Source organism: Dendropsophus ebraccatus, chromosome 8, assembly GCF_027789765.1.
Source record: "Dendropsophus ebraccatus isolate aDenEbr1 chromosome 8, aDenEbr1.pat, whole genome shotgun sequence".
Classification (NCBI taxonomy): Eukaryota; Metazoa; Chordata; class Amphibia; order Anura; family Hylidae; genus Dendropsophus; species Dendropsophus ebraccatus.
The window spans coordinates 115,900,660-115,920,487 of NC_091461.1; positions in this window are offsets into that span (position 1 = coordinate 115,900,660).

The following is a 19,828-nucleotide window of genomic DNA, read 5'->3' on the forward strand; positions in this document are numbered from 1 at the left end:
TCCTCCCCATCCCTTGCCCACCTATTGGGCCAGCGGGAAATGCGGCAGACATACGCCAGGGAGATGGGGCGAATCTCAGCCTTCTCCCTGGGAACGCCTCGGATGGGACCTTCGTAAATATTCCCCTTTGAATCTGTTCATACAACAATAATTTAGTGATCAACAATATCTATACAGTGGCCTCTCAAGTTGCAATATTAATTGGTTCCAGGACGACCATTATATGTTGGAAATATTGTATCTTAAAGGAGAAGTCTGGCCTGAGATAACTTTTGACAGACAGCAGGGGGAGGGGAGAGTGTAACAATGAAGTTTTTTTTCCCCCTTCCTGTACCTGCGATGCATCGCCTGACTGGCCCGGGACCCCCTGCAAGAAGGCATTTGCCCCTGAGTTGTGATGACGTCACGATCGATGGAATCGATGACATCACGTCAAGGAATCGATGGACAGCACTCTCAGCCAATCAGTGACTGGAGCTGCATCCCACCCCAGTCACTGGCTGGCTGATCGGCCAGTTCATCAGCCGAGTTGTGACATTGTGCTGAAGTGACATGGGGAGAGGTGAGTCGGGACCCTTTCTTATCTGCCCCCCCCCCAATACCCCCCTGTAAGTTAAAAAAAAAAAAAGAGTGGTCCTTTAAGACCATAACTGTATGGAAAACTGGTAATTGGTTCTGAAGCCCCCAAAAAGTCATCAAAAAATTTGAAAAAGTAAAAATTTAAAAGGAAACAAGCAGATAACTAATATGGGTAGAGTACGTCTTTACATACAATGGTCAGAAAGAGCCGCTGGAGATGGTAAATTACTTATGTAGAGGACCAAAGCATTTTCACACAGGGTCCTAAATGAAGCTGTCCTTACCTGGTGCCCAAAGGAGCAACACATCCTGGCACTGGAAAAGAACGGTACAGAACACGCACCGTACTGTAGAGAGATGCCTCTAGGCGGCCAATCAGTGCAGTCACTTCAGTAATACTGGAGTTTTACCAGTAAAATGGCTGCTTTTATTGGTCATATATCTAATTATTTGTATGCTGTGTAGATCCTGACTGTCCCTTGTATTGTATGTTGAAAATATTGTAACCTAAGGCCATTGTAAGTAGAGTACTGTACTATTACTGACGCAGACATTGTCTATTTAATATCTAATTAGAGATGGGGGAACTTTTCGAAAGTTTGGCAGGTTTATTAAAAATCCGTGCGCGCCCACATCAGAACTCCCCACTACACACTATGGAGCGTGTGGCTGGAGCCGCACGCTCCATAGGGTGCACTGACAGGGTTTTCTGCGGCTGTTATTCAATGAATAGCGGCCGACAGAAAACTGACATGTCAGTTCTCTACAGCACCGCTAGGGATCCCGGCTGGAGTGTATACCATGTGTATGCACTCTGTATACCATGTGTATGCACTCCGTCCGGGATTCCCTTAGCCTACAGCAGAACCTAACTACCGCATTAATTCACTAATTACCGAGGAACGTTGTGGGAACATAGCCTAAAACAATTAAACAATTGCAGGCACTTAGCTGTTTTTGTGCGACTTACCGAGTTTACTCATCATTAGTTACCTGTCTGCGCTCCCCAGTTTTAGTCCTTCTCCGGGCCATGGTGTTCGCCACAGCCGCCTTCAGTCTGCTTAGCCAATCATTGACTCAGACGGAACAGCGACTCGGACAGTGATTGGCTAAACGGGAAGTAACACCCTAGACGAGAGTGAGAACCCACTCAGCCAATCACCAGTCAGGCATTGATTGCCTGAGTGGGCTGTCACTCTCATCTCAGGAGTGACAGCCGTCTTAGCAAAGCACTGGCCTTGGCACTGTACCATCTCAGTCAGTGATTGGCTGAGCAGGCTGCGGGAATCAACGATCAGCAGGGGACACTGGACGCCCATAGCAGTACGCTTTTTTTTTCAATGTGTGTTAAATTGTGCAGTTGCCATCTTTACAAACTCATTCTAGAGATTTGGTTAGTCCATTTCTATTTCTAATCATCATTTTCTTCGATAAGAATAGACGCCCTAGTAAAAAAACCTTTGTGCTCATATGTTTAGATTTATTCCTTTATGAGACCTAGAAGATATTTGTAAGATACCAAGGATAGGAAATTATTAAAGGAATGTGTCTGAGATTTACATTCCAAAACTGCTGAAACTGTTAGATAGCTGTATGGTACCTTTCATAGCCCCAACTGTGCTTCCATAATGGTACCACGTGTCAAAGAGGCATTTCCAAGTCCTTGAAGTGCTAAGGCCACCACGTCCCCTCTCACATCCACAGTTTATAGTGAAAGTTATAGTGACTGTCCCATTGTCAAGGGACATCACTACTCTCAAAGAGGGTTGACTCGAGGCTTTCTTCATTGAGAATTGAATGGTGGTTACCCCAAATTGACAGCATAAGTCCTCAATGGCAAATTGGCCACCAAAACTAATAGTATTAATACGCAGAAGGACAGAGAAAGGAGCTGCTGCACATCACACCCATGGCTGACACTAATGCCTCTTGGCTACATTTAAAAACCAACGCCAGGATGTTGGTATATAATTTGATCAGACCATATTTCCTCATGTACCACGTGCAGGTCCCCTAATCCACATGAGTCCCTACACTAACTCCACACTGTGTCGGACAGCGACCGCTAACCCCGCAAAGCAAGTGCAAGCAGGGAAGGAAGGCCACGGAATAGCCCTGCAACCCCACTGTCACAGGACCAAACCCCAAGGGCCCCCCCAAACCCATCAGGCGCCGCCGGCGGAGAATCGGTAACCAAGTAACACAAGTGTGCACAAGGTCTTACTGCTCATTACTGCACCGGAGGTAGAATGAGAGAAAGAGGAGGTACTTACCATGCGTGCACAGGCGCTTACTTCTAATTGGGGTCATATGGGTCTTACCAGGAGGAGTGCTAGCCACTTATTCTACATCCGGTGCAGTGGTGAGCAGTAAGACCTTGTTCACCCTTGTGTTGCTTGGCGGATGCTTTCTCCGTAGGCGGCGCATACTGGGTTTTGGGGGGGGGGGGCTTGGGGTTTGTTCCTGTGACAGTGGGGTTGCAGGGCCATTCCGTGGCCTCCCTTCCCTGCTTGCACTCTTTTGCGGGGCTGGCGGTCGCTGACCGACACAGTGTTGATTTAGTGTAGAAACTCATGTGGGCCAGGGGACCTGCACGTGCTACATGAGGCAATATGGTTTGATCATTTTATATAACAACATCCCGGTGGTGGTTTTTAAATGTAGCCGAGAGGCATTAATGTCAGCCATAGGTGTGAGGTGCAACAGCTCCTTTCTCTCCATGTCCTAATGGTATTAATAATTGCTGAATTAAACAGAAAGGCCAGGGTAGCTATAGGAGGTTCATGTAGTTATAAGAGGTGCAAAAATAACAGATGGACTTGGTTTCAATAGTTTGGTGGATACAGCAGACCCTGTGTTTACAACAGTGGGGGTGGTGATGTGCCCTGTTACACATTTTTACAGGGACCATGATCCTTCATAAGTCTTATTTACTACACCTGAGCTACATACTATATGATGGACCACAATGGAGATGACAATGATTGGTTGCCTACGGTTGGTAACCAAAGTCTTTAGTGCCACGTGCTTGAAATTTAAAGGGTTAATATGTGTCTGTTTATTATTTTTACCATGGGGAGGGAGTCTTCAATATTTATGGGTACCAAATATTAACAGCACCACAAGAACCTAACCTATTGAGGGTTACCAACCCTAACTTACAAGTCATGTTACCAATGTCAGTATCACATAATATATCGGCGAAGCAACAACTAAAATCCAAGTACTGCATTTATCTGGATAAGATTGTTTAGAGAGCCGTATTGATCTTCTGCAATAGCGTTTTTCACAGGTGTTGCAATCTGTGTAGATAATAGATCTACTAAAAGAGAACATGCTGATACTCTGCGCATAAATGGCTAAAAATATGACAATGTGAAGAAATAAAAAAAAATAAAAAAAATCTAAGACTAAAAAAGTAAGAACATCTGTTTCTAATAAACCATCTTGTATTTTAGATTAGTTTCCCTTTAATCACAAAATATGTCAACTGGAACTCTAAGTGTGGCCCCCAGCTTGGAGAATTTTTTATTTTTTTTAATTCGATGTTGATTGGGGGACGGGGGTGGTCCTGTTTCAGAACAGATCATTTCTAAGTGTACATATAGATGATGTTAATCTCTTTGGATGGCAACTTATGATCGGCATCAGGAACTGGAAGAGTTAAAAGTTCCAAACAAACTCCAAACATGGGTAGAGTATTACAGGAAGCCCTCAGTGAGGGTCGACACATGAGCCAAGAGACAGTGTCTTCTCGAATTGTTGATTATGTCTAAGAAATCACGGATAATGCCGGATGTCAAGCTGGTCATAGGTGTACAAAGCTGTACATTACATAGAGGCAAACCATGAAGTCAATATGGGACCCTTAGATGTATGGGGCCCCCAAGAAACTATGCAGGATACTCGTCTCCAGAAGAAATGAATTATATTCGGAGTCTAGGTCACCTAGTTATCTCATATGCTTTCTATCTCGTGAGTGCATAGGAGTTTATGAAGATGTCCTTTTTTTAAAATATGTTAACACTTATTGTGCTAACATATTAGGAGATATTCCCTAAAACTATTTAATACTTAAAGAGACTCTGTCAGTAGGTTTATCCTGTTCTATTTAAGTGTAGCATAAACTAGTGACAGAGAAGAAGAACAGAATGATGGAACACTTACAGCTGATTCAGAAATAACATGGAAAATAAGTAGTCCTTTCCATTATGTAGGTGAGCCAAATACTCCTGGATATTCATGAGCACCAGCCCTCTCTATCCACAAGCTGCTGATTAGTGTAATGACTGGAGTCATGGATCCGCTGTACTGCCCCTAGCGATGGCATAAGCCACACCAGGGAGTGGAGTCTAAGGGGCCGCTGGTCTTTACCAGTGCCCATCACAAGGCAGGACGATCTTGCTGCGGCAGGCGATGCCCAGGTCTCTACCCCTAGCTTGTCTTGCTAACATTGGCAGGCAAGGTGAAGCTGGAGACATGTAGGCAGTCAGGTACACACCAGAACTCACGGCTAGAACCATAGGCAGCAGGAACACAGCATGAACCACAGGCAGGAGTCACGGGCAAGCTGGGACCACATGCTAAGAAGCTTGAAGAAGCTCAAACTCGAGGGCCAGGAGGAAGCAGGGATTTATAGGGAGGAATTTGGGTGCATAGACCAATTAGAGGCGTACGGCCTCTTTAAATAATAGAGGAATGGCATGCATGCCCCAGGGGATGGGAGCGTACAAGCCAACAGCAGGGACGCTGAGGACAGGAAGCAGGAGCGCAGATACGTGAGGCCACCTGCGGGGCTGAAGAGGCAGCGGCACTGGACCCCTGCCTATGGGGACATCCACTGATGCCCGGGAGCAGGAGAAGCAGCAGCAGCGGCAGCCTGGAGCAGGGACCGCCACTGTGGAAGCTATCTATCCATCCTGTCTATAGGCAGACAGCTGTCAATCAGAGGCTGGAGGGTGGATGGAGTATTGCAGCAAAGAGCCCATTCTCCTGCATATCAATAGAATGATGTAAGGGAAAAATAGTTCTGTTCAGCATTTCTGTCATTTAGTTTATGTTGCCCTCATTTAAGGCGGCATAAACCTAGTGACAAATTCATTTTAAAGGGGTATTTGGGGCAAATGGTAGACTTCGATTGCAGGCTGTTTGTGCCATAAAATCATATGTAACAGAGCTTGCTCCCCCACTGCTCCCCCGGAGGATCATCTGGTCCTGGCTGGGCTCCAATGTGGCCAATCATAGAGTTGAGCAGGGAAGCACCATGTCGTTGGCGAGGAATAGCATTCAGAACCTGCTGTTTTAGCTGGGTTTTAGTTATTCTAATAGATAGATAGAAGAGATAGATAGACATTATATTAAATAGAAGGCACATAGCAGAAGATTTCGGAAAGGTTGTAGAAGAGAGCAGTCTCCGGGTAAATATGTATAGTACAATGCTCTGTGTGAAGTCGTGCTGTGTCAAGGTCAGATGGGACAAGAGCAGCCTGTGTTTTAAAGTTAAGAGAAATCCAAAGTTCGCAACTAGCCAAGGTTTCATCAACAAGGAATCCATGGGGTGCAGTAAGGAATACAAATAAGGTACCAGAACCAGAAATGAATGACAGGCCGCGGAGTAGTGAGCCGAGGGCACAGGGTTAAACAGGAGCCGGACTTTTTAAAAGCATTTGGAAAAGGGAAAAAGGGAAGGAAATATACTCAGGGGAAACATCGGAATGAAAGGTCTAGTGTAGTGGCAGGTTCTGGGAATTTATTGTTTAAGGCTAGTTTTACTTAAGAAAACAGAAAATCAATAAGGTTTCCATTAATTCTTTGAATGTTTCTATTTTATTATTGTTACTATTATCATTTATATTAACGAGAATCCAGAGGGGAAAAAAATCTGTGGAGGAACCAAATACTGGCAAACTCTGGATGCTTTATATGGAGATAGGTCATTGATTTCTGTGGATTCCACCCTATACTATGAAAAGTAAGCTCCTCAAGTCCCTTACCAACTATTACAATCTCAGGCTATGGTCACACGTAGTATGAGATAAAAAAAGATCATCCCTGCCGGTACTGCAGTACTGGCGGGATGATCTTTAGCGACGCTGAGTTCTTATGATGGCACCCGTATCAGAACTCCCCACAGCACACAATGGAGCGTGCGGCCGGAGTCGCATGCTCCATTGTGTGAGCTGACAGGGTTTTCAGTGGCTGAATAGCGGCTGCAGAAAACTGACATGTCAGTTTTCTACAGCACTGCTAGCGATTCCGGCCGGAGTGTATACTATGTGTATACACTCTACGCCCAGGATTCCCTCAGCAGCACTACGTAAGTACCGCAGAACTCACAGCCATTGTCCAACTTCTTCAGCAGCCGTTAATCAAATTACGGTTCAGGGAAGAAAAAGAGCGCTGCACCTCACACCTATGGCTGATACTAGTGCCCCTAGGCTAAATAAAAAACACATCAGAATTTTGTGTATGAATTGATCAAGCCATACTGCCCCATGTACCATCGTGCAGGTATCTGATACACATGGGTCCCTATACTAAGTCCACACCGTGCCAGTCAGTGGCCACCAACCCCGCAGGCGTGCACAGTCAGGGAACGGGGGCCATGGGACGGCACTGCGACCCCCATGCCACAGGACCAGACCCAAAAACACCACACCAGAACCCGGCCAGCACCGCCGGCAGAGAAGGTCGCCCCCAAACAGCACAAGTCTGGATGAGGTATTGCGCTCACCATAGCTGCTGCAGACAGAATGGGAAAAGACAGGAGGGATTAAAACCATGTGCACTCAGGTGTCTCCTGCTAATTGCGGTCATGTGGGTCTCACCAGGAGGAGTGCAATACACGGAGAAAAGAGAGAAACAAAATTAGCAGGAAGCACCTGTGTACATAAGGGGAGGATCTCCTAGTATTCTCCCATTCTACCTGCAGAGGAATGGAGAGAGGTAAGAGCTTGTTCACACTTGTGTTGCTTGGCGTCCACTTTTTCCGCCGGTGGCGCCTGCGGGGTCTGGGGGGGCCCTTTAGGGTCTGGTCCTGTGACAATGGGGTTGCAGGGCCATTCCATGGCCCCCTTCTCTGCTTGCGCACGTTTTGCGGGGATTGTGGTCGCTGACCGGCACAGTGATGTTTTTTTGGTTGGAGACTCATGTGTATCAGAAGACCTGCATGTGGTACATGAGGCAATATGGTTTGGCCAAATAATATACTAACTTCTGATGTTGGTTTTAAATGTAGCTGAATAAGCTTTCGTGTCAGCCATGGGTGCGATGTGCAGCCATTTCTGTCTTTTTGGCTTGAGCCGTTAATCAAATGTTGATAATAATTCGGGTTTAGGTAAACCTGAGCAATAAATGAAAATCCCACTGATCGAAGTTTTGATTGAAGACTCATTTATTTATCTGAATTGGTACCAATACCTCTCAAGACCTTGCTCGGTAAAGACATCAGAGTGATCAGGGCAGGACTCTTTGGCACCATCCTCCTGTACTGATGAGTCGTGTACTTGCAGCTCTCATGTCTTCCCCAGCATGGTCTTGAGAGGTATTGGTACCAATTTTAATAAATGAATGAGTTTTCCATCAAAGTTCTTAGCATAGCATACAATAGAGAAAGATAGAAAAAGATGCAGGCAGCCACTCTAAAGGCTATGTTCACGCGCTGTAAGAGACCGGCCGTTCTGTGAACCGGCCAGGTCAAAGAACGGCCGGTCTCTGCAAAGATCATCCGGCCTCAGTGTTCTGATGTGGGCGCAAGCAAGCGGCCGGAGACGCTCTCGCTTCATTGTGTGAACTGACAGGTCTTTCTGCGGTCGCGATTCAGTGACTGACCGATCAGTTCTTTGCGGCGCCGCATGGGATCCCGGCCAGAACGTATACGATGTGTATATGCTCCGGCCAGGATCCCATAGAAGAATAGGCAGTGTTCCCCACCGTACAAAGTAAGGCCGTTGTTGCCGATGGCAACAACGGCCGTACTTTTACACTGTGTGAACATAGCCTAACTTTGTATCCTTACGATAGGTATTGTTGAGGAGAGGGATTGTACTGTTATATCATCTACCATTACAGTGTAAACAGGAATTCAGTCTTGTGGCTGCTTTATCACTTTTGGCGTAAGAATGGAGGTAAGCTGCATTAAGTAAAAGCATATGTCTTCTACTCCAACCATATCAGACGATTGTATTAACTCTTTAGTAAAAACTCATGTGCATTGTCAGGAATATGCTTCACAAAGTAAAATATAAATCCCAGAAGTATACCTCAATGTGTGATGGCACCATTCTATTCACACACTGCTGCATTGCTAATATATTGATACAATTTTATTATTTAAGGGAATGTATCACTAGGTTTATGCTACTTTATATAAGGAGCATGAACTAGTGATATGATTGCTGAACAAATCGGCGTATTACATCATTTTGTTCAGCTGTTCTCCTAATATGCACTGCTGATTGACAGTTGCCTATACACAGGGTGGATAGATAACTGCCAATCAGCAGCTGGTGGGTGGAAATTCCTGCTTCTCATGAATATTGAGGACTACTGAGCTCATGCACATAATGGAGAGGACTGCTAATTGTCCATATCAGAAGGATATCTCTGGATCAGCTGTACAGAACAATGTAAGTGATACATCATTCTTTTCAGCTTTTCTGTCACTAGTTTCTGCTACCCTGAGATAGGACGGCAGAAAACTACTGACAGAGTCTCTTTAATATTGAGCCAATGGCGCCAGTCCCCCTCCTCGTAGAAAGGCTAAAAAGAAAGAAGAGAGGAATGCTTTCTTGCGTACGCCAGGGAGAAAGTGCAAATTTGCCCCTTCTCCCTGGCGTACGCCTGCCGTATGCCCCGCTCGATGGGCTGGCTGGGGAAGCTTGGGGGGCGTGACAAGGCGGGGAGAAGGTGTGGCCTCCTTCTGCATCTCATTTATCATGATTTACGCCTGCTCACAAGGGGGAATCATGATCCAAATCTACACCTAATTTAATACACCGGACACAGGTTCGGGCGCCCGTCTGGTGTGCGCCTCTTATTGAATCCTGCCAGGGGAAAGGGGGCGTGGCTTAATATAAGACCGGAATGCTTGTACGCCAGTCTTCATACCCCCCCCCCCCCCCCCAGGTGTTTGGGATTGCCTCTTTGACTCTTCATATGCTAGAATAAAATATTTTTTTACAATATGGGAGCACAGATGGATGTTTAAATGGTACCATGTGTCTTCTCATCCTAACAGCATCTAACAATGTCAGCAGAAATATTTACAGTTCAGCTAACCCCATCTTTTTGTTTTATAGAAGTACACACCATGCTTACTTGCTACAAACAGTAATACATAGTCTAAAGTTGTCTGTATATGAATGAAATTCCAACAAAGCACGGAAGAAGATGGGGGTCCATTAGCCCAGAATGGGTGTGACCAAGTGGTAATGGTACAATTGTTATCACCGTAGTAAGGATACCACTGTAGGTCAAATGACACTAAAACAGGTAATATGGACACTTCTTGAGGGTTACATGGGGGGCTAATTTTTTATTATTTTTTTTTGTCTCTCTATCTAGTTACCTCCTACATCTCTAACAAATACCAGCCTGAGGATCATGACTCAGTCCTGGCCCATCCACTATCACAGATAAGTTGCCTCGCTTATCTATATATAGCCGGTAACATACATGACGTACAGTATCTGTTTATATTATGTAGCCAACTTTGGGTACATGGAGGTTAAATGAGACTACCACTACACATGTATACCCCCTTAAGTTACCTTTGCGGGGATCCTAAGTCTGTTTGACTGTTCATCTGGTTATCTCTGACCTATAATAGGTGTGGTATATGTATATATATCTATTGGCTGACTATATATCTACTTATCAGTTACCATCTCTTTATTTACGCTTCCACCCTGAAGCACGTGTGCCAAATACGCCTTGTAGGCTTTATCATAGCACAATCAAATATATGTTCCCTGATGAACCTGTAATTATCTCTCCAGGGGAAACGCGTTGGAACTGTGTAATACTGGCGTGTACCTTTTTGTAAAATTATTAAATTAAATTATAATAAAAGTTATGTTTTAATGTATATGAATGAAAAAGGTGGACTGTCCCTTTAAAACTACATACTGGTTTGATTCCCATTGAACAAGATCACCTTGAACTAAAGATTACCGGTACACAACAGTCTTTATTTCCAGTAGCAGCTCGGCGTTCCCAGATTCATAACATTTTGGGGGAAATACAGCACGCAGGTTTAAGTCCAATTGCCGTTAAACGCTCAGTTAAGTGGATAACCATATGTGCACGAGCCTGTGCTGCTTCAGATAGTGTTTTATTGTATCACTCCTGTTTCTTTATGTTTCCAGCAGAACACACTTACAGAACCATATAAAAAAAAAGCCTTACCAGGCTTTAATGTTTCCAGCGCAGAAAAAAATAATAATAAAAAATAAAATTTGAAAAAAATTTAGAAAATAAAATTCTCTCATCTCTCTGAACTGTAAGCGCTACCAAGAGTGCAACTACTTTCCCCTCCACAAAAACAGAAACCCACAAATTAGCCAGGCTTCATGAATAAATAATAAAATGTTATTTGGACTTGTAGTCGAGAGTCATTCCGAACACCAAGGTTTAATTTCAGCCACAGCAGGTGGGAGAAACATAGCTGCATATTAATATAACAAACTGCAATGAATGTCTAATATTTTCCTCTGTGAGCCATAGAACAAAGAAAACATATAATACACACTATATCTTGAAATATAAAGAATCGTCAGAGACAAGCGTTCAAAAAAAAAAAATCCTAGTTAAGTCAACACTGAACAATGTAATGTAATTTTTTTTTTTATAAGCAAAGGGAATTGTAGTAAATTGTAAGCTCTGATACGATCTGATGTCAGATTTCCTCATTACTAATTACAGCCTTGTTCTTTGTTGCTTCCCGTAATGGCTTCTCATTTCGCCGACTAATGCCATTCCTTTTTCGCAACTATCATCCGAAACCACAATACAATGTTCGTTGGTGGAAGAATTTTTTTCTTTTTCTTTTTTATTAAATAATCTCCAAATGATGGTTTTAATGCGGTCGGCGTTTTATGAGATCTGTCTACTTGTTTATGGCGCTGTAAGATCGGAATGGGTATGACAGTCATTTTAGAGCCTCTTGAGTTGTTTTTAGAGCCTTTTCATTTTAGGACCTCTTCAATGATAGAAAGGAGTTTAATTCTTAAAGGAGAATTACACTTTGAGTGATAGAAGATATCCGTGGTGGGGGACGGTAGCGTAACTATAAGTGGATGGAGCTGTCAAGGTTTAGGGTGGGTCTTACAGTTTAAGAAACAGAGGAGTCCATCTTTTCGAAGGGGTATTGAGCTGGCACTATGAAGTTTTTGTAAACCAGTTTCTAAGTTTGCTTTGTCATCTGACAAATGTATTACTTATTTACAGGATAGGCGATAAGTAGCTGATAGCAGGGGATCCTGCCACTGGGGGCCCTGCAGTCTTAAAATGGGTGCCATAGTCTCTTATGTGTACACACTGCTGCTCTATGTATTCTCTATAGGAGCCATAGAAACAGCTGAGTATAGAATTTGGATGTATCCAGCCCGACCCCCAGGTGGAGCCCCTTATACTTACCCCTTCCTCGAAGTCCCGGTCCCATACCCTGTCCCGACGCTCAGAAATCCCCATCGGAAGCCGTACACACGCTCACCAGAGATGAGTCCGACGCCCAAAGAGAATGAAAGTGGTTCACATATACAACCCACCACTCCATTCTAATTTGAGACTCGGGTCTCTAATTTTGAGACTGCACAGAGTCCGATTATGTGAATGGAAGAATAGGTTACCAGATGGGAATACCCATTTAAGTTTACAGCTGGTACCCTAAACCAAAAAGAATCCGTGTCCTCTTCATGTCCCATTGTTTCTGCTTTGAGTAGAAACTGTCCATTGTTTCCTACCACCCCCTTATTTGCTTCCTCCTCATGGTTGTTCCTGTGATTGCAGTACCCTACTTTGCAAGCGCAGACAACGGTTGCCACATGAGGCCCTTCAGGGCCAGCATACAAGTCAAGCCGCATACAATACAAGCCGCATTCGAGGTCCTATCCAACAATAATGTAACACATACAAGGTATATTGATCCAATATCCGGAAATTGTGTAATGTACTGTAGCACATACAAGATCCTGACCCAGCACGTTGTATGCTTCTTGGCATGCAACGTCCTGACAGTGACTTATATTAGGACCTTTGTCCAAAACAAAGAAGCCAAGAATGTTGAGAGGTAAGTCAATCTGGGTTCTGTGGGACCTATACGTAAAGGTTTATTATGGGGCCAAGCATTTTTTTAAGTTATGCCTTTAGTGGAGACATTAGATAAAATCTATTAGTTCCAAAAACTGAGGTATTGGGATTTGGGATCCTTCAGCCCACCAAGGGAAAGGAGTCTGAGAAGCCGCCCTTATGTTCAGAACATTCCCATGCTCAATATTACATTCCAAAGCCTCAAGTAAAGTGTTTACTGAGGATTTCATTACAAAAAAAATATAAAAATAAAGATTGTCAGGAGGTTGGTGTCAAGATTTATGTGTTTGGTTTGTGCCATGGAGGACACTCACAGCTATGGTACGTTCAAGGAAGCTCAATGTCAGAAAATCTGAGATAAGCAAATCTCTACAACAAGTGCATCACATAGCTCTATTGTCTACTAATGTGGGAATCAGTGGGAATGTGTAAATGGACTTTATCACTCTTATCTTTTTGATAAGTTTCGACTGACATATCTAAAGATTGCTACAAGTGGATCTTTCCCTTTAAGGGCATCTTTCTGTCTTTCAGAGTGTCAGTAAAAGACATTTATAACACTATCTGAAATCCCCTTCAAAAGTTCATGTGTACGATAAGCAGTCTACCTCCCCGACTCAAGTGGTCAGTTAAGCAGTCAATGCGAGATTATTAACCCATGTAGTCATCTTTGTCCATGCAATGCCATCTGTTTTGTTAATGGAAAGAGCCATCATCTTCCCCACAGACCAAATATAGAAAACTTGGCCAAACCTGCCGATTTCAGTTGAAACGGCTGACTACTATGTCTATACAATACCAAAATCCAAGCCAAGGTCAAACGTGCAAAGTATCACAGTACGACAACTGGGATGAATTCAACCAACAAGCAAAAGGGTCAAGAAACAAGCCAGGAAAATGCAAGTTAAGCGCAAACAATCACCGACGCCCAATTAAAATCTCCCTCTAGCTGTCAGGTACAGTAAAGTCAGCTGCAGGCCAGGAAGTCATGGCAACCACGCCCTGCCTGCATCACCACAACAAAGGGGAAGTGGTTGTTGTAACATGGACAGGTGAGTGTGTGACACCAGACATGGAGTTTGGAATGCATGCATAGGCCCTTTAGGAGGTCATCATCATGAAAATCTTTATGCCCTACAGGTAGACCTGGAAGAAGAGAAGAGAACACAGCAGAGAGGTGGCACCTATTGTTACCCAGCCCCATGTCTGTTGGGAGAAGTAGTACATTGGTCGGAGCAGCCCATCTGCGTTATGAACATGGCAGCCGGAGAGTGGACATTAGCTGGAAAGAATTCCGGTGAGCGGCGGGAGATCAGTGGCGGTAATACAATGGCATTGTATAGCAGTTTATTAGATTGTAGAGATGAGCGAAGTAATTCTGGCAAATAAAGATACGCTGCAAATCACGCTGTCAATTCCATTTATTCTGCAAAGAGAATTGCTGCCGATTCATTAAGGAAATTAGTAAAGAAACAAAATGGTGACCGCACAAGCTATCTGGAGAATCACTGGGCGGGAGAAAGGGATTATCCATAATCCCTAGCAACAGTCCAATCAGCTGCAGGCACCTCTGTGATGTCAGCGCCTCCCCCTCTATATAAGGCGGTTTGGTAACAGAGGTGGCTGTCAGCTGTGTGTGGAGGAGAGAGCAGGATAGCAGCAGGCAGTTAGAGCAGAGCAGGGAGAGACTAACAGAGCGATATAGGGACAGAGAGGAGAGGAATGGCGGAAATTGAATGATTGGCTGATTGCCTTTTTTTGTGATTTTCCAATTTTTTACTTTTACAACAACATGTTTTAACAAATGTGTCCTTCTGTAATAGTCCCAGCATTGTAGCTACTATAGTTTGTTTTAAGGAAATTTGTTAAGATTTGATTGGCGAATCTTAACGAGTTTGACTGAAAATGTGCGAAGCTCGAGAAAGGAATTTCCGTCTGCTTCGCTCATTTCTATTAGATTGTACTTCTAACCATGAAATCACTGTTTAAATACCTTTTAAACTTCTACTTTTTATCATTTTTTTTTTTATTGCAGTTTTTAGTTACTTGTAAAATCAAACCAAGAAAGTTCTCCATTGTGGGTGAGTTTCAATAATGTTAAATTTTGGCAGCCATATTTGCGATGGGGATAGGGTGACGTGTTCTCTCACGAGGCAGAGCAGCAGGCAGTCCATATGGTACAGTAAAGAGAAGAAAACTCAACTAGTGAGTACATCATAATGTAAACCAACTGCTCAGTAGGTTCCATCTGCTCAATGCTCATTTTGCTAATTTGCTGATCCTAGGTTAGTCGTAAGTTCTGGACAATGATTTTTATATATATATATATATATATATATATATATATATATATATATATATATATAAAAAAAAATTTTTTTTTTCTCAGCAATAACTGTAAGGAAATAAAATTAATTATATTTTCAAATAAAAAAATATATTTCTAATTTCAAATTAATCTTAAAAGAACTAAAAATCTCTAGTCCAAAACTTTTTTTTTTTTTCCAAAAGTTTTGTCGTTTATCCACCAGACTCTTTGAAATTGATTCGCTGCCCATAACTTTGGCAGAAACCTGCACATTAGAGAGATGTAATGCTTATCGCCGTCAGAAGTTACGGTATGTTCATTTAGGTGTATCAGAAGTTTGACTTTCAGAAAAGTTAGAATTTAATCATGTTTAAGATTTACATTGGCAAAAACTGTAAGCCCCTGGGGGCCCGGTGTGACATATTGTAATCTACTTCTTATTTAGCTGCAGTTAGTAGATTGCCGGTGTTATTTGAGTAACAGGTGTACAGTGAACAAAATAAGAGCGGAAGAATGCTGTGGGCAACCGGCAGAAGATTTTTGAATAAACTTCAGGTGACCCTGCTATCTTCAATTTCTCTTTCCAAAGAGGTTACAGAAGGCCATTCTTATTTTTTATTTCCTGATATTTAGAGAGTGCCGTCACTTTTTGCAACATGAAAAACACGATACACTTGCTTCCATTAGTCTTTGACCTTGGCAGTGGTCGCTGGACCCATCTTGATACTCTTTGCTTTAAAGGGAATGGGACATTAGAAAATGACTAATTGTTTTAATTACGTTTTCATGTTAAACATATTTTTTAAGATTTTTTTTGTGTTTTTTTAATTTTTCATTTTACTATTTATATTTTACAAGAATGTTGAAGTTTTCCTTCTCACAACTTATTCTTAAACTAAGGTAAGGCTTCCTTTTCTATACAGGTCAATTCCTAGTAGTGTCCTCCTTATCATCACAGACAGGAGTACAGTGACAGGTGGAACCAGTATATAGATAACACAGAACGGAGAACAGTGACAGGCAACATCAGTATATAGATAACATAGGCAGGAGTACAGTGAAAGGTGACACCACTATATAGATAATACAAACAGAATTACAGTGACAGGTGATACCAGTATATAGATACCACAGACAACAGTACAGTGACAGGCGACACCAGTATATAGATAACACAGACAGGAGTACAGTGACAGGTGACACCAGTATATAGATAACACAGACAACATTACAGTGACAGGTGACATCAGTATATCTATATTATTCACACCGGGGGAGCGAGGAAAGGTAGTTTGTTATTTCCTCACCTTGGGCAGCATTATATCAAAAGTTATGTGTGTATTATTTGGACTCTGAATGGTACTTTCTTCTTTTTTTTAGTAGATTTTTTTTTTTTTCGGGGGAGGGGGGGAATAGCTTTAAAAAAAAAAAAAAAAACTTTTGCTCCTAGTGGTAAGTTTGAACATCCTTTTATCAAATTAGTTCCCATTCCTAAAATTGACCCCAGGGGTCCCCATCAACCATTCAGATGAAACATGCCTTTGGGTTCAGCTGACCATAGAGTTTACCCTACTCTTTGAATCCCAGAGGTTGTGGTGGTGGAAAACCACTGCGAATACGCACTGGACACTATGGTCAATAGGGTAGTCGTAAAGCCCTAAGAAAGTTGTCAAGTATTCACCTGTATAACAGGTTAATCAGTTCAGATCATCTTCACAGATTGCACTGAAATCTATTTTCCTCCACCGTTCTTTGTGTCTCGAGAACGGCACAATATCACTGATTAACTAAAGCTTTTTGAATTAACTACCATATGGGAGAATGTTTTTAAAATTGATTGTAGGTGTTGTTTCGTTTTTGGAAATTTGCATAACTAATTTGGCTTAACGCAACTCATTAATTTAAAGATTTTTAAGCTTTGTTTTTGATGCAATATTTTAATTCCCCTAATGAGTGTACAGTTCATGAAGCAGCGGAGAGGAAAACAAGGGAATGAAGCACTTAAAGAAGTGGAAGCGCTCAAGTGTTAGAAGGGCTTGTATCACGCCTGCATTTATACTCATCAAATGTTTACTGTAGCTTCTCTTTTTAAAGCAAATGTATCATCAGGTACATTGCTTTTTTTTTTACCTTACAGGATCAACGCCGATGTGGGGGTTCCGGTGGCACAGTTCTTTTTATTTTAACCATGACTCAGTTCCCGCGCATGGTGCTGGTCTATTCCCAAGCAGCGGCCCAGCATGGAGCACTGGGGGCTGACACACTGGTTAATCTATTCTAATAGAGCTGTATCATAGAGGAGAGGGGAGATTGTCATACAGGGGGCTGGCGGGCTTACCCCAGTCCTCTATGCTGGAATAGTGCTCGGGAATAGACTGGGTGGTGGTTCATAAAAAGGACCACTCCACTGGCATAACTGCTCCGGAGCTGATCCGTTAAGGTAAAAAGCCCAAAGCGATGTACCTTATGGTACATTTGCTTTATGGTGGCCTGGAAAAAAAATGAAATAAATTACTTGCCCAGCCCCCAAAAGTTTACATGGACAACTCCGTAATTTCAAGTGACACTGAGTAATGGATCTCTGGAGGTCCAAACAGATGTTTTTTGGGTCACATGGATTACACATAGATGAAGTCACCACAAAATAAAATCTATAAAATGTGAGTCTCATCCCACGTAAAATGTGAGTCTCATCCCACGTACACAGCTTCTGAGAAAAAGGAATGATATCCCTGTAATTATACTGACCTGCAGAGTAGATGCTGTAAAATTTGCATAAATGGTCTTGTAGGTGACTCTGTCAACAGAAAAAAAAAGCTATTTCTGAAAAGGCGAAGAGGAAAAAACAAAAGTATCATTGCCTACAAACCTGCTGATAATTTCTGGTAGCTCCTTACCTCCTCTTTTGACCCTTGTAAACTCCACCATTTTCATGAAATTCGGTCTCCTTTAGAGCACTGTTAGGGGCCTATTTCACGGAGCGATAATCGGCCAAATTGGCCGATTCAGCCGATTATCGCTCCATGGAATAGAGAGAACGATCAGCCCTTGATCGTTGTCACCGGCTGATCGTTCATCTGGGTTCAAACCTAAAATAATCGATCTCACAAGCACTATACATTACCTGTCCATGCGCAGGTCTTCTCCTTCTCCCGGTCCAATGCTGCAGCAGCTTCGGAGCAGCCTATCTGAACTGACAGACCGCTCAGCTAATCACTGCCCGGGACCTCTGCGGCCAGTGATTGGCTGAGAGGTCTGACAGCTCAGTCAGGCCGCATCAAAGCTGCTGCGGGGCGGGAACGGGAGAGCCAGAAGACCTGCGCCTGGACAGGTAATGTATGAAACAAGGGCTGCGAGGACATCGGTAAAAATGTCCCTGCAGCCCTCGCTAAACAATTGTCGGGCCGTGGAATAGGCCCTTGTAAATGAGCGCCGATCTTGGAGATCGGTGCTCTTTTACATCGTTGTTCGGGCCCTGCTCGGCCGGTGGAATAGGACCTTTAGTATTCCTCAGCTCCCCAGAGCACTATTCAGCCTGCCCACCCCAGATGCATATTCCAGCCTGCCTGCTTACGCATATGTATAAATAGGCTTGAGAATCGGAGGTGGCGGGTGGGCCGAATGGTGCTCTGAGGGGTCGCGAATGGATAAACAATCTGCACTCTGCTAGTAGAGCCTGCCGGCCTGCTTAAAACAGCCTCTATTAGTAGATTAACTATGGCAAACCCAATAAAGGCCTCTGGCTGCCCTATTAATCAATCACATTAAAGGGTAATCAGACACCTGTTATTTAGCCTTTTAAATGTCAAGATTGTTATTGATCATGACGTTAAAGGAATAATTGACCTACATCAGCATGATCGCTGATATCAGTTATTAATGGTGGATGTGTGCTGCAAATTGCAGGTGACACCTGCCAGAGATGAAGCAGGCTTAGCTACTAAGTATATGGATCTATCTATCTATCTATCTATCTATCTATCTATCTATCTATCTAAAAAACCCAAGGGATCAGCACTGCTGTGTTGTTGCAGGTGCTGGCAAGTAGAAGTAATCACTAGTTCTCCTTACTGGATATAGAACAGGAATCGTGTAGCACTCCAAAGTTCCATGGTTCAAATGATTAGAGATGAGCGAATTACTTGGAAATTTGTTTCACAAAGTTCATGAATATTTGCACGAATTTGTGAATATTCCATTCCAATATTCGCGACTTTCATTAAAAATAGTGCCGAGCGAACATGTTCGTAAATGTTCGTATGTTTGCATGAACATGTCGCTAATTGTTCGTGTTCGCCGATCCAAACAATTTGTTCGATAATTGGAATGGTTATAACAATAATTTTTGATAGCAAATTTGCGAATCGCAATGAGGTGAATTAGGCGCCCCATGAAGGTAAAATTTCGAGCATCTTGAGAAAGACGTCATCAAAAAAACACCATTTGGACCATGGAACTTTGGAGTGCTACAAGACTTTGGTTATCTATCTATCTATCTATCTATCTAAATAGTAAGCACAGAACATTGGATGTGATGTTTTTTTAGATAAAAAATCATATGGAGAATAAATTGTTAAATTGATACTTTCATGACATTAAGTGATTTTTTTTTCATCAATTACCTCTAATTTA